Here is a 12,356-nt window from a genome sequence, read left to right as displayed (position 1 = left end):
GGTAAGATAGCTGGTATGTCAGGTGACAGAAGACGATATAACATCAGGTAAGCTATACCTGGTAGTGTCGTGATGCAAGAAGACGATATAACATCATCAGGTAAGAAGCCGGTATGTGTGACAGAAGACGATATAACATCAGGTAAGATACCTGGTATGTCGGTGAACAGAAGACGATATTACATCAGGTAAGATACCTGGTATGTCGGTGACAGAAGACGATATAACATCAGGTAAGATACCGGTATGTCGGTGACAGAAAGACGATATAACATCAGGTAAGATACCTGGTATGTCGTGACAGAAGACGATAAAACATCAGGTAAGATAACCGGTATGTCGGGTGACAGAAGACGATATAACATCAGGTAAGATACCTGGTATGTCGGTGACAGAAGACGATATAACATCAGGTAAGATACCAGGTAGGTCGGTGACAGAAGACGATAGTACATCCAGGTAAGATACCTGGTATGTCGGTGACAGAAGACGATATAACATCAGGTAAGATATCCTGGTATGTCGGATGACAGAGGGAGATATAACATCAGGTAAGATACCTGGTATGTCGGTGACAGAAGACGATATAACATCAGGTAAGATACCCTGGTATGTCGTGACAGAAGACGATATAACATCAGGTAAGATACCTGGTATGTCGGTGACAGAAGACGATATAACATCAGGTAAGATCCCTGTATGTCGGTGACAGAAGACGATATACATCAGGTAAGATACCCTGGTAGGTCGGTGACAGAAGACGATATAACATCAGGTAAGATACCTGGTATGTCGGTGACAGAAGACGATATACGATCAGGTAAGATACCTGGTATGTCGGTGACAGAAGACGATATAACATCAGGTAAGATACCGGGTATGTCGGTGACAGAAGACGATATAACATCAGGTAAGATACCTGGTATGTCGGTGACAGAAGACGATATAACATCAGGTAAGATACCGGGTATGTCGGTGACAGAAGACGATATAACATCAGGTAAGATACCTGGTATGTCGGTGACAGAAGACGATATAACATCAGGTAAGATACCCGATATGTCGGTGACAGAAGACGGTATAACATCAGGTAAGATACCTGGTATGTCGGTGACAGAAGGATTACTCAGGTAGATACCGGTTGTGACAAGAAGACATTAAGCATCAGTAGATACTGGTCGGTGACAGAAGACATAAGATAAAACGGTAGTCGGGAAGAAGATACAAGTAAGATACTCGGTAGGTGACGGAGACGAAAGAAGATAAGTAGGGTAACGAGTTTAGTCGTGACAGAAAATTATTGTGAAAAGCGGTAAGAAGAACTTTGGTGAAAAGACGATAAAGACATTAAGTAGGTAGTACCGGCGTGAGACGAAGACGATATAACATCAGGTAAGAACTGGTAGTCGACAGAAGACGATATAAACTGGTAAGAATGGTATGTCGGTGAAGAACGATATAACATCAGGAATACCTGGTATGTCGGTGAAGAAGACGATATAACATCAGGTAAGATACTGGTATCGGTGAACGAAGACGAATACATCAGGAAGATACCGGAGGCGGTGACAGAAGACGATATAACATCAGTAAGATCAGGTGGTGGTCAGAACGACGATATAGCATCAGGTAAGATACCTGGTATGTCGGTGACAGAAGACGATATAACATCAGGTAAGATACCCTGTATGTCGGTGACAGAAGACGATATAACATCAGGTAAGATACCTGGTATGTCGGTGACAGAAGACGATATAACATCAGGTAAGATATAGCTGGTATGTCGGTGACAGAAGACGATATAACATCAGGTAAGATACCTGGTATGTCGGTGACAGAAGACGATATAACATCAGGTAAGATATCGGTATGTCGGTGACAGAAGACGATATAACATCAGGTAAGATACCTGGTATGTCGGTGACAGAAGACGATATAACATCAGGTAAGATACCTGTATGTCGGTGACAGAAGACGATATAACATCAGGTAAGATACCTGGTATGTCGGTGACAGAAGACGATATAACATCAGGTAAGATACCCGGTATGTCGGTGACAGAAGACGATATAACATCAGGTAAGATACCTGTATGTCGTGACAGAAGACGATATAACATCAGGTAAGATACCTGGTATGTCGGTGACAGAAGACGATATAACATCAGGTAAGATACCTGGTATGTCGGTGACAGAAGACGATATAACATCAGGTAAGATACCTGGTATGTCGGTGACAGAAGACGATATAACATCAGGTAAGATACCCGGTATGTCGGTGACAGAAGACGATATAACATCAGGTAAGATACCTGGTATGTCGGTGACAGAAGACGATATAACATCAGGTAAGATACCTGGTATGTCGGTGACAGAAGACGATATAACATCAGGTAAGATACCCGGTATGTCGGTGACAGAAGACGAATAACATCAGGTAAGATACCTGGTATGTCGGTGACAGAAGACGATATAACATCAGGTAGATACCTGGTATGTCGGTGACAGAAGACGATATAACATCAGGTAAGATACCTGGTATGTCGGTGACAGAAGACGATATAACATCAGGTAAGATACCTGGTATGTCGGTGACAGAAGACGATATAACATCAGGTAAGATACCTGGTATGTCGGTGACAGAAGACGATATAACATCAGGTAAGATACCTGGTATGTCGGTGACAGAAGACGATATAACATCAGGTAAGATACCTGGTATGTCGGTGACAGAAGACGATATAACATCAGGTAAGATACCCGGTATGTCGGTGACAGAAGACGATATAACATCAGGTAAGATACCTGGTATGTCGGTGACAGAAGACGATATAACATCAGGTAAGATACCTGGTATGTCGGTGACAGAAGACGATATAACATCAGGTAAGATACCTGGTATGTCGGTGACAGAAGACGATATAACATCAGGTAAGATACCTGGTATGTCGGTGACAGAAAGGATATAACATCAGGTAAGATAGCTGGTATCTCGGTGACAGAAGACGATATTACATAAGGTAAGAAACCTGGTATGTCGGTGACAGAAGACGATATAACATCAGGTAATATACCTGGTATTGTCGGTTGACAGAAGACGATATAACATCAGGTAAGATACCTGGTATGTCGGTGACAGAAGACGATATAACATCAGGTAAGATATAGCTGGTATGTCGGTGACAGAAGACGATATAACATCAGGTAAGATACCTGGTATGTCGGTGACAGAAGACGATATAACATCAGGTAAGATACCTGGTATGTCGGTGACAGAAGACGATATAACATCAGGTAAGATACCTGGTATGTCGGTGACAGAAGACGATATAACATCAGGTAAGATACCTGGTATGTCGGTGACAGAAGACGATATAACATCAGGTAAGATACCTGGTATGTCGGTGACAGAAGACGATATACAATCAGGTAAGATACCTGGTATGTCGGTGACAGAAGACGATATAACATCAGGTAAGATACCTGGTATGTCGGTGACAGAAAGACGATATAACATCAGGTAAGATACCTGGTATGTCGGTGACAGAAGACGATATAACATCAGGTAAGATACCTGTGGTATGGGACATAAACATGAATATAAGGATACCGGTATGGTGTGACAAGACATAGAAACTCAGGTAAGATACCGGTATGTCGGTGACAGAAACGATATAACTCGGTAAGATAGCTGTAATGGTGAACAGAGAAACATCAGGTAGATACTGGAGTTGTGACAGAAGATATGTAACGGTGAAGAGAGTATGCAAGGAAGAAACTAGTAAAACGATGTCGGTAACAGTGTACGGAGTAGAACATAAAACATGAGAAGGGAATCTGGTAGAGGAAGAAGAAACATAAACATATAAGATACGAGGTATCGATGACAGAAGACGATAACATCAGGTAAGATACCGGTAGTGGTGACAGAAGACATAAATCAGGTAAGATACCTGGTTTGGTGACAGAGAATAAACGTCAGAGAAACCTGGTATGTCGGTGACAGAAGACATAACATCAGGTAAATACCTTATGTCGGTGACAGAAAACGATTATACATCAGGTAAGATACCTGGTATGTCGGTGACAGAAGACGATATAACATCAGGTAAGATACCTGGTATGTCGGTGACAGAAGACGATATAACATCAGGTAAGATACCCGGTATGTCGGTGACAGAAGACGATATAACATCAGGTAAGATACCCGGTATGTCGGTGACAGAAGACGATATAAACATCAGGTAAGATACCCAGTGTATCGGTGACAGAAGACGATATAACATCGGGAAAGATACCTGGTATGTCGGTGACAAAATAAGATATAACATCAGGTTAGATCTCTGGTAAGTCGGTGACAGAAGACGATATAACATCAGGTAAGATACCTGGTATGTCGGTGACAGAAGACGATATAACATCAGGTAAGATACCTGGTATGTCGGTGACAGAAGACGATATAACATCAGGTAAGATACCTGGTATGTCGGTGACAGAAGACGATATTACATCAGGTAAGATACCTGGTAGGTCGGTGACAGAAGACGATATAACATCAGGTAAGATACCCGGTATGTCGGTGACAGAAGACGATATAACATCAGGTAAGATACCTGGTATGTCGTGACAGAAGACGATATAACATCAGGTAAGATATCCTGGTATGTCGGTGACAGAAGACGATATAACATCAGGTAAGATACCGGTATGTCGGTGACAGAAGACGATATAACATCAGGTAAGATACCTGGTATGTCGGTGACAGAAGACGATATAACATCAGTAAGATACCTGGTATGTCGGTGACAGAAGACGATATAACATCAGGTAAGATACCTGGTATGTCGGTGACAGAAGACGATATAACATCAGGTAAGATACCTGGTATGTCGGTGACAGAAGACGATATAACATCAGGTAAGATACCTGGTATGTCGGTGACAGAAGAACGATATACATCAGGTAAGATACCTGGTAGGTCGGATGACAGAAGACGATATAACATCAGGTAAGATACCTGGTATGTCGGTGACAGAAGACGATATAACATCAGGTAAGATACCTGGTATGTCGGTGACAGAAGACGATATAACATCAGGTAAGATACCTGGTATGTCGGTGACAGAAGACGATATAACATCAGGTAAGATACCTGGTATGTCGGTGACAGAAGACGATATAACATCAGGTAAGATACCTGGTATGTCGGTGACAGAAGACGATATAACATCAGGTAAGATACCTGGTATGTCGGTGACAGAAGACGATATAACATCAGGTAAGATACCTGGTATGTCGGTGACAGAAGACGATATAACATCAGGTAAGATACCCTGGTATGTCGGTGACAGAAGACGATATAACATCAGGTAAGTTACCTAGTATGTCGGTGACAGAAAGACGATATAACATCAGGTAAGATACCTGGTATGTCGGTGACAGAAGACGATATAACATCAGGTAAGATACCTGGTATGTCGGTGACAGAAGACGATATAACATCAGGTAAGATACCTGGTATGTCGGTGACAGAAGACGATATAACATCAGGTAAGATACCTGGTATGTCGGTGACAGAAGACGATATAACATCAGGTAAGATACCTGGTATGTCGGTGAAGAATACAGCAGCGATACCGGATGTATAAGAAGAGATTTGAAATCAGAAGAGACTGGTAGTACTGTCAGGAAGAAGATACATATAGTGGTAAGTCGTGACGTAAGAGATATACGGTACAGGTAAGACCGGTATCGATGACAGAAGACGATTAACGTAGAGATATCTGTATGTCGTGACAGAAGATAATAGGTAAATACTTTTCGGACAGAAGAGATATACATATTGGAAATGACCTGTATCGACAGAAGAATACATATGTGAACAGGACGTAAAAATGATATTATGGTAAAAGCGATATCATCAGAAGATACCCGTATGGGCAAAGAGATATACACAGGTAGAAAATCGGTTAGTCAGTGACAGAGACGATACACATAAGTAAGATACCGGTATCGACAGAAGAACCTAAACATCAGGTAAGTCGGGTATGGTGACAAAGACGATATAACATCAGGTAAGATAGGAGTGTCGGTGACAGAAGAGATTTAAATCAGGTAATATACTGGTAATGTCGGTGACAGAAGACGATATAAGCATCAGGTAAGAACCTGGTATGTCCGGTGGACAGAAGACGATATAACATCAGGTAGATACCTGGATGTTCGGTGACAGAAGACGATATAACATCAGGTAAGATACCTGGTATGTCGGTGACAGAAGACGATATAACATCAGGAAGATACCTGTATGTCGGTGAAAGAAGACGATATAACATCAGGTAAGATACCTGGTATGTCGTTGACAGAAGACGATATAACATCAGGTAATATATCGTGGTATGTCGTGACAGAAGACATTATAACATCAGGTAAGATACCTGGTAGTCGGTGACAGAAGACGATATAACCATCAGGTAAGATACCCGGTATGTCGGTGACAGAAGACGATAAACATCAGGTAAGATATCCTGGATATGTCGGTGACGGAAGACGATATATACATCAGGTAAGATACTGGTACGGTGACAGAAGACGATACACATCAGGTAGATACTGGGAGTCGGTGACAGAAGACGATATAACATCAGGTAAGATACTGGTATTCGGTGACAGAAGACGATATAACATCAGGTAAGATACCTGGTATGTCGGTGACAGAAGACGATATACATCAGGTAAGATACCTGGTATGTCGGTGACAGAAGACGATATAACATCAGGTAAGATACGGTATGTCGGTGACAGAAGACGATATAACATCAGGTAAGATACCTGGTATGTGACGAAGAATATACGTCAGTAAGATATGATATCACAGAAGTCATCGGTAAGATACCTGGTATGTCGGTGACAGAAAGACGATATAACATCATGTAAGATACCGGTATGTCGGTGACAGAAGACGATATAACATCAGGTAAGATCCTTGGTATGTCGGTGACAGAAAACGATATAAGCATCAGGTAAGATAGCCTGGTATGTCGGTGACAGAAGACGATATAACATCAGGGAAAGATACCTGGTATGTCGGTGACAGAAGACGATATAACATCAGGTAAGATACCTGGTCTGTCGGTGACAGAAGACGATATAACATCAGGTAAGATACCTGGTATGTCGGTGACAGAAGACGATATAACATCAGGTAAGAATACCCAGTGTGTCGGTGACAGAAGACGATATAACATCAGGTAAGATAGCCTGGTATGTCGGTGACAAAAGACGATATAACATCAGGTAAGATACCCGGTAGGTCGGTGACAGAAGACGATATACATCAGGTAAGATACCCGGTATGTCGGTGACAGAAGACGATATAACATCAGGTAAGATACCTGGTATGTCGGTGACAGAAGACGATATAACATCAGGTAAGATACCTGGTATGTCGGTGACAGAAGACGATATAACATCAGGTAAGATACCTGGTATGTCGGTGACAGAAGACGATATAACATCAGGTAAGATACCTGGTATGTCGGTGACAGAAGACGATATAACATCAGGTAAGATACCTGGTATGTCGGTGACAGAAGACGATATAACATCAGGTAAGATACCCGGTATGTCGGTGACAGAAGACGATATGAACATCAGGTAAGATACCTGGTATGTCGGTGACAGAAGACGATATAACATCAGGTAAGATACCGGGTATGTCGGTGACAGAAGAAGATATAACATCAGGTAAGATACCTCTGGTATGTCGGTGACAGAAGACGATATAACATCAGGTAAGATACCTGGTATGTCGGTGACAGAAGACGATATAACATCAGGTAAGATACCTGGTATGTCGGTGACAGAAGACGATATAAATCAGGTAAGATCCCTGGTATGTCGGTGACAGAAGACGATATAACATCAGGTAAGATACCCGGTATGTCGGTGACAGAAGACGATATAACATCAGGTAAGATACCTGGTATGTCGGTGACAGAAGACGATATAACATCAGGTAAGATACCTGGTATGTCGGTGACAGAAGACGATATAACATCAGGTAAGATACCTGGTATGTCGGTGACAGAAGACGATATAACATCAGGTAAGATACCCGGTATGTCGGTGACAGAAGACGATATAACATCAGGTAAGATATCTGGTATGTCGGTGACAGAAGACGATATAACATCAGGTAAGATACCTGGTATGTCGGTGACAGAAGACGATATAACATCAGGTAAGATACCTGGTATGTCGGTGACAGAAGACGATATAACATCAGGTAAGATATCTGGTATGTCGGTGACAGAAGACGATATAACATCAGGTAAGATACCTGGTATGTCGGTGACAGAAGACGATATAACATCAGGTAAGATACCTGGTATGTCGTGACAGAAGACGATATTAACATCAGGTAAGATACCTGGTATGTCGGTGACAGAAGACGATATAACATCAGGTAAGATACCTGGTATGTCGGGTGACAGAAGACGATATACATCAGGTAAAATCAAGTAGAACTGGTATGTCGTGACAGAAGACGTATAACATCAGGTAAGATACCGTATGTCGGTGCAGAAACGATATAACATCAGGTAAGATATCGAGTCGTACAAAGACATAAAACATGGGTAAGAATACCTGTATGTCGGGACAGAAGACGATTAACATCAGGTAAGATACCTGTATTTGGTGACAGAAGACGATATAACATCAGGTAAGAACTAGTATGTCGGTGACAAAGACGATATAACATCAGGTAGATACTGGTTGTCGTGACAGAAGACATAGGTAAAAGGAGGTAATAACGGGGTCATTACAGTAAATTGGTATGTCGTGACAGAGAGATATAACAGTAAGAACCGGTATGTCGGGACAGAAGACGATTAACGTAAAGATACGGGTGTCGGTGACAAGGATTAACAAAACCGTTTGAACAGAAGACGATTTAAAAAGGAAATACCGTATGTCGGTGACAGAAGACGATTAACATCAGTAAGATACGGTATGTCGGTGACAGAAGACGATATAACATCAGGTAAGATACCTGGTATGTCGGTGACAGAAGACGATATAACATCAGGTAAGATACCTGGTATGTCGGTGACAGAAGACGATATAACATCAGGTAAGATACCTGGTATGTCGGTGACAGAAGACGATATAACATCAGGTAAGATACCTGGTATGTCGGTGACAGAAGACGATATAACATCAGGTAAGATACCTGGTATGTCGGTGACAGAAGACGATATAACATCAGGTAAGATACCGGTATGTCGGTGACAGAAGACGATATAACATCAGGTAAGATACCTGGTATGTCGGTGACAGAAGACGATATAACATCAGGTAAGATACCTGGTATGTCGGTGACAGAAGACGATATAACATCAGGTAAGATACCTGGTATGTCGGTGACAGAAGACGATATAACATCAGGTAAGATACCTGGTATGTCGGTGACAGAAGACGATATAACATCAGGTAAGATATCTGGTATGTCGGTGACAGAAGACGATATAACATCAGGTAAGATACCTGGTATGTCGGTGACAGAAGACGATATAACATCAGGTAAGATACTCGGTATGTCGGTGACAGAAGACGATATAACATCAGGTAAGATACCTGGTATGTCGGTGACAGAAGACGATATAACATCAGGTAAGATACCTGGTATGTCGGTGACAGAAGACGATATAACATCAGGTAAGATACCAGGTATGTCGGTGACAGAAGACGATATAACATCAGGTAAGATACCTGGTATGTCGGTGACAGAAGACGATATAACATCAGGTAAGATACCCGGTATGTCGGTGACAGAAGACGATATACATCAGGTAAGATACCCTGGTATGTCGGTGACAGAAGACGATATAACATCAGGTAAGATACCTGGTATGTCGGTGACAGAAGACGATATAACATCAGGTAAGATACATGGTATGTCGGTGACAGAAGACGATATAACATCCGGTTAGATCCCTGGTATGTCGGTGACAGAAGACGATATAACATCAGGTAAGATACCTGGTATGTCGGTGACAGAAGACGATATAACATCAGGTAAGATACCTGGTATGTCGGTGACAGAAGACGATATAACATCAGGTAAGATACCTGGTATGTCGGTGACAGAAGACGATATAACATCAGGTAAGATATAGCTGGTATGTCGGTGACAGAAGACGATATAACATCAGGTAAGATACCTGGTATGTCGGTGACAGAAGACGATATAACATCAGGTAAGATACCTGGTATGTCGGTGACAGAAGACGATATAACATCAGGTAAGATACCTGGTATGTCGGTGACAGAAGACGATATAACATCAGGTAAGATACCTGGTATGTCGGTGACAGAAGACGATATAACATCAGGTAAGATACCTGGTATGTCGGTGACAGAAGACGATATAACATCAGGTAAGATACCTGGTATGTCGGTGACAGAAGACGATATAACATCAGGTAAGATACCTGGTATGTCGGTGACAGAAGACGATATAACATCAGGTAAGATACCCGGTATGTCGGTGACAGAAGACGATATAACATCAGGTAAGATACCTGGTATGTCGGTGACAGAAGACGATATAACATCAGGTAAGATACCTGGTATGTCGGTGACAGAAGACGATATAACATCAGGTAAGATACCTGGTATGTCGGTGACAGAAGACGATATAACATCAGGTAAGATACCTGGTATGTCGGTGACAGAAGACGATATAACATCAGGTAAGATACCTGGTATGTCGGTGACAGAAGACGATATAACATCAGGTAAGATACCCGGTATGTCGGTGACAGAAGACGATATAACATCAGGTAAGATACCTGGTATGTCGGTGACAGAAGACGATATAACATCAGGTAAGATACCTGGTATGTCGGTGACAGAAGACGATATAACATCAGGTAAGATACCTGGTATGTCGGTGACAGAAGACGATATAACATCAGGTAAGATACCTGGTATGTCGGTGACAGAAGACGATATAACATCAGGTAAGATACCTGGTATGTCGGTGACAGAAGACGATATAACATCAGGTAAGATACCTGGTATGTCGGTGACAGAAGACGATATAACATCAGGTAAGATACCTGGTATGTCGGTGACAGAAGACGATATAACATCAGGTAAGATACCTGGTATGTCGGTGACAGAAGACGATATAACATCAGGTAAGATACCGGGTATGTCGGTGACAGAAGACGATATAACATCAGGTAAGATACCTGGTATGTCGGTGACAGAAGACGATATAACATCAGGTAAGATACCTGGTATGTCGGTGACAGAAGACGATATAACATCAGGTAAGATACCCGGTATGTCGGTGACAGAAGACGATATAACATCAGGTAAGATACCTGGTATGTCGGTGACAGAAGACGATATAACATCAGGTAAGATACCTGGTATGTCGGTGACAGAAGACGATATAACATCAGGTAAGATACCCTGGTATGTCGGTGACAGAAGACGATATAACATCAGGTAAGATACCTGGTATGTCGGTGACAGAAGACGATATAACATCAGGTAAGATATCTGGTATGTCGGTGACAGAAGACGATATAACATCAGGTAAGATACCCGGTATGTCGGTGACAGAAGACGATATAACATCATGTAAGATACCCGGTATGTCGGTGACAGAAGACGATATAGCATCAGGTAAGATAACCCGGTATGTCGGTGACAGAAGACGATATAACATCAGGTAAGATACCTGGTATGTCGGTGACAGAAGATGATATAACATCAGGTAAGATACCCGGTATGTCGGTGACAGAAGACGATATAACATCATGTCAGAAACCTGGTATGTCGGTGACAGAAGACGACATAACATCAGGTAAGATACCCGGTATGTCGGTGACAGAAGACGATATAACATCAGGTAAGATACCCGGTATGTCGGTGACAGAAGACGATTTAACATCAGGTAAGATACCTGGTATGTCGGTGACAGAAGACGATATAACATCAGGTAAGATACCTGGTATGTCGATGACAGAAGACGATATAACATCATGTAAGATACCGTGTATGTCGGTGACAGAAGACGATTTAACATCAGGTAAGATACCGGGTATGTTGGTGACAGAAGACGATATAACATCATGTAAGATACCCGGTATGTCGGTGACAGAAGACGATTTAACATCAGGTAAGATACCGGGTATGTTGGTGACAGAAAACGATATAACATCAGGTAAGATACCCGATATGTCGGTGACAGAAGACGGTTTAACATCGGGTAAGATACCTGGTATGTCGGTGACAGAAGAAGATATAACACCAGGTAATTATAAGAAACCGGGTATG

This window comes from Pecten maximus, chromosome 1 (assembly GCF_902652985.1).
Source record: "Pecten maximus chromosome 1, xPecMax1.1, whole genome shotgun sequence".
In the NCBI taxonomy this organism is placed as follows: domain Eukaryota; kingdom Metazoa; phylum Mollusca; class Bivalvia; order Pectinida; family Pectinidae; genus Pecten; species Pecten maximus.
Note: the sequence above shows the minus strand (reverse complement) of the source record.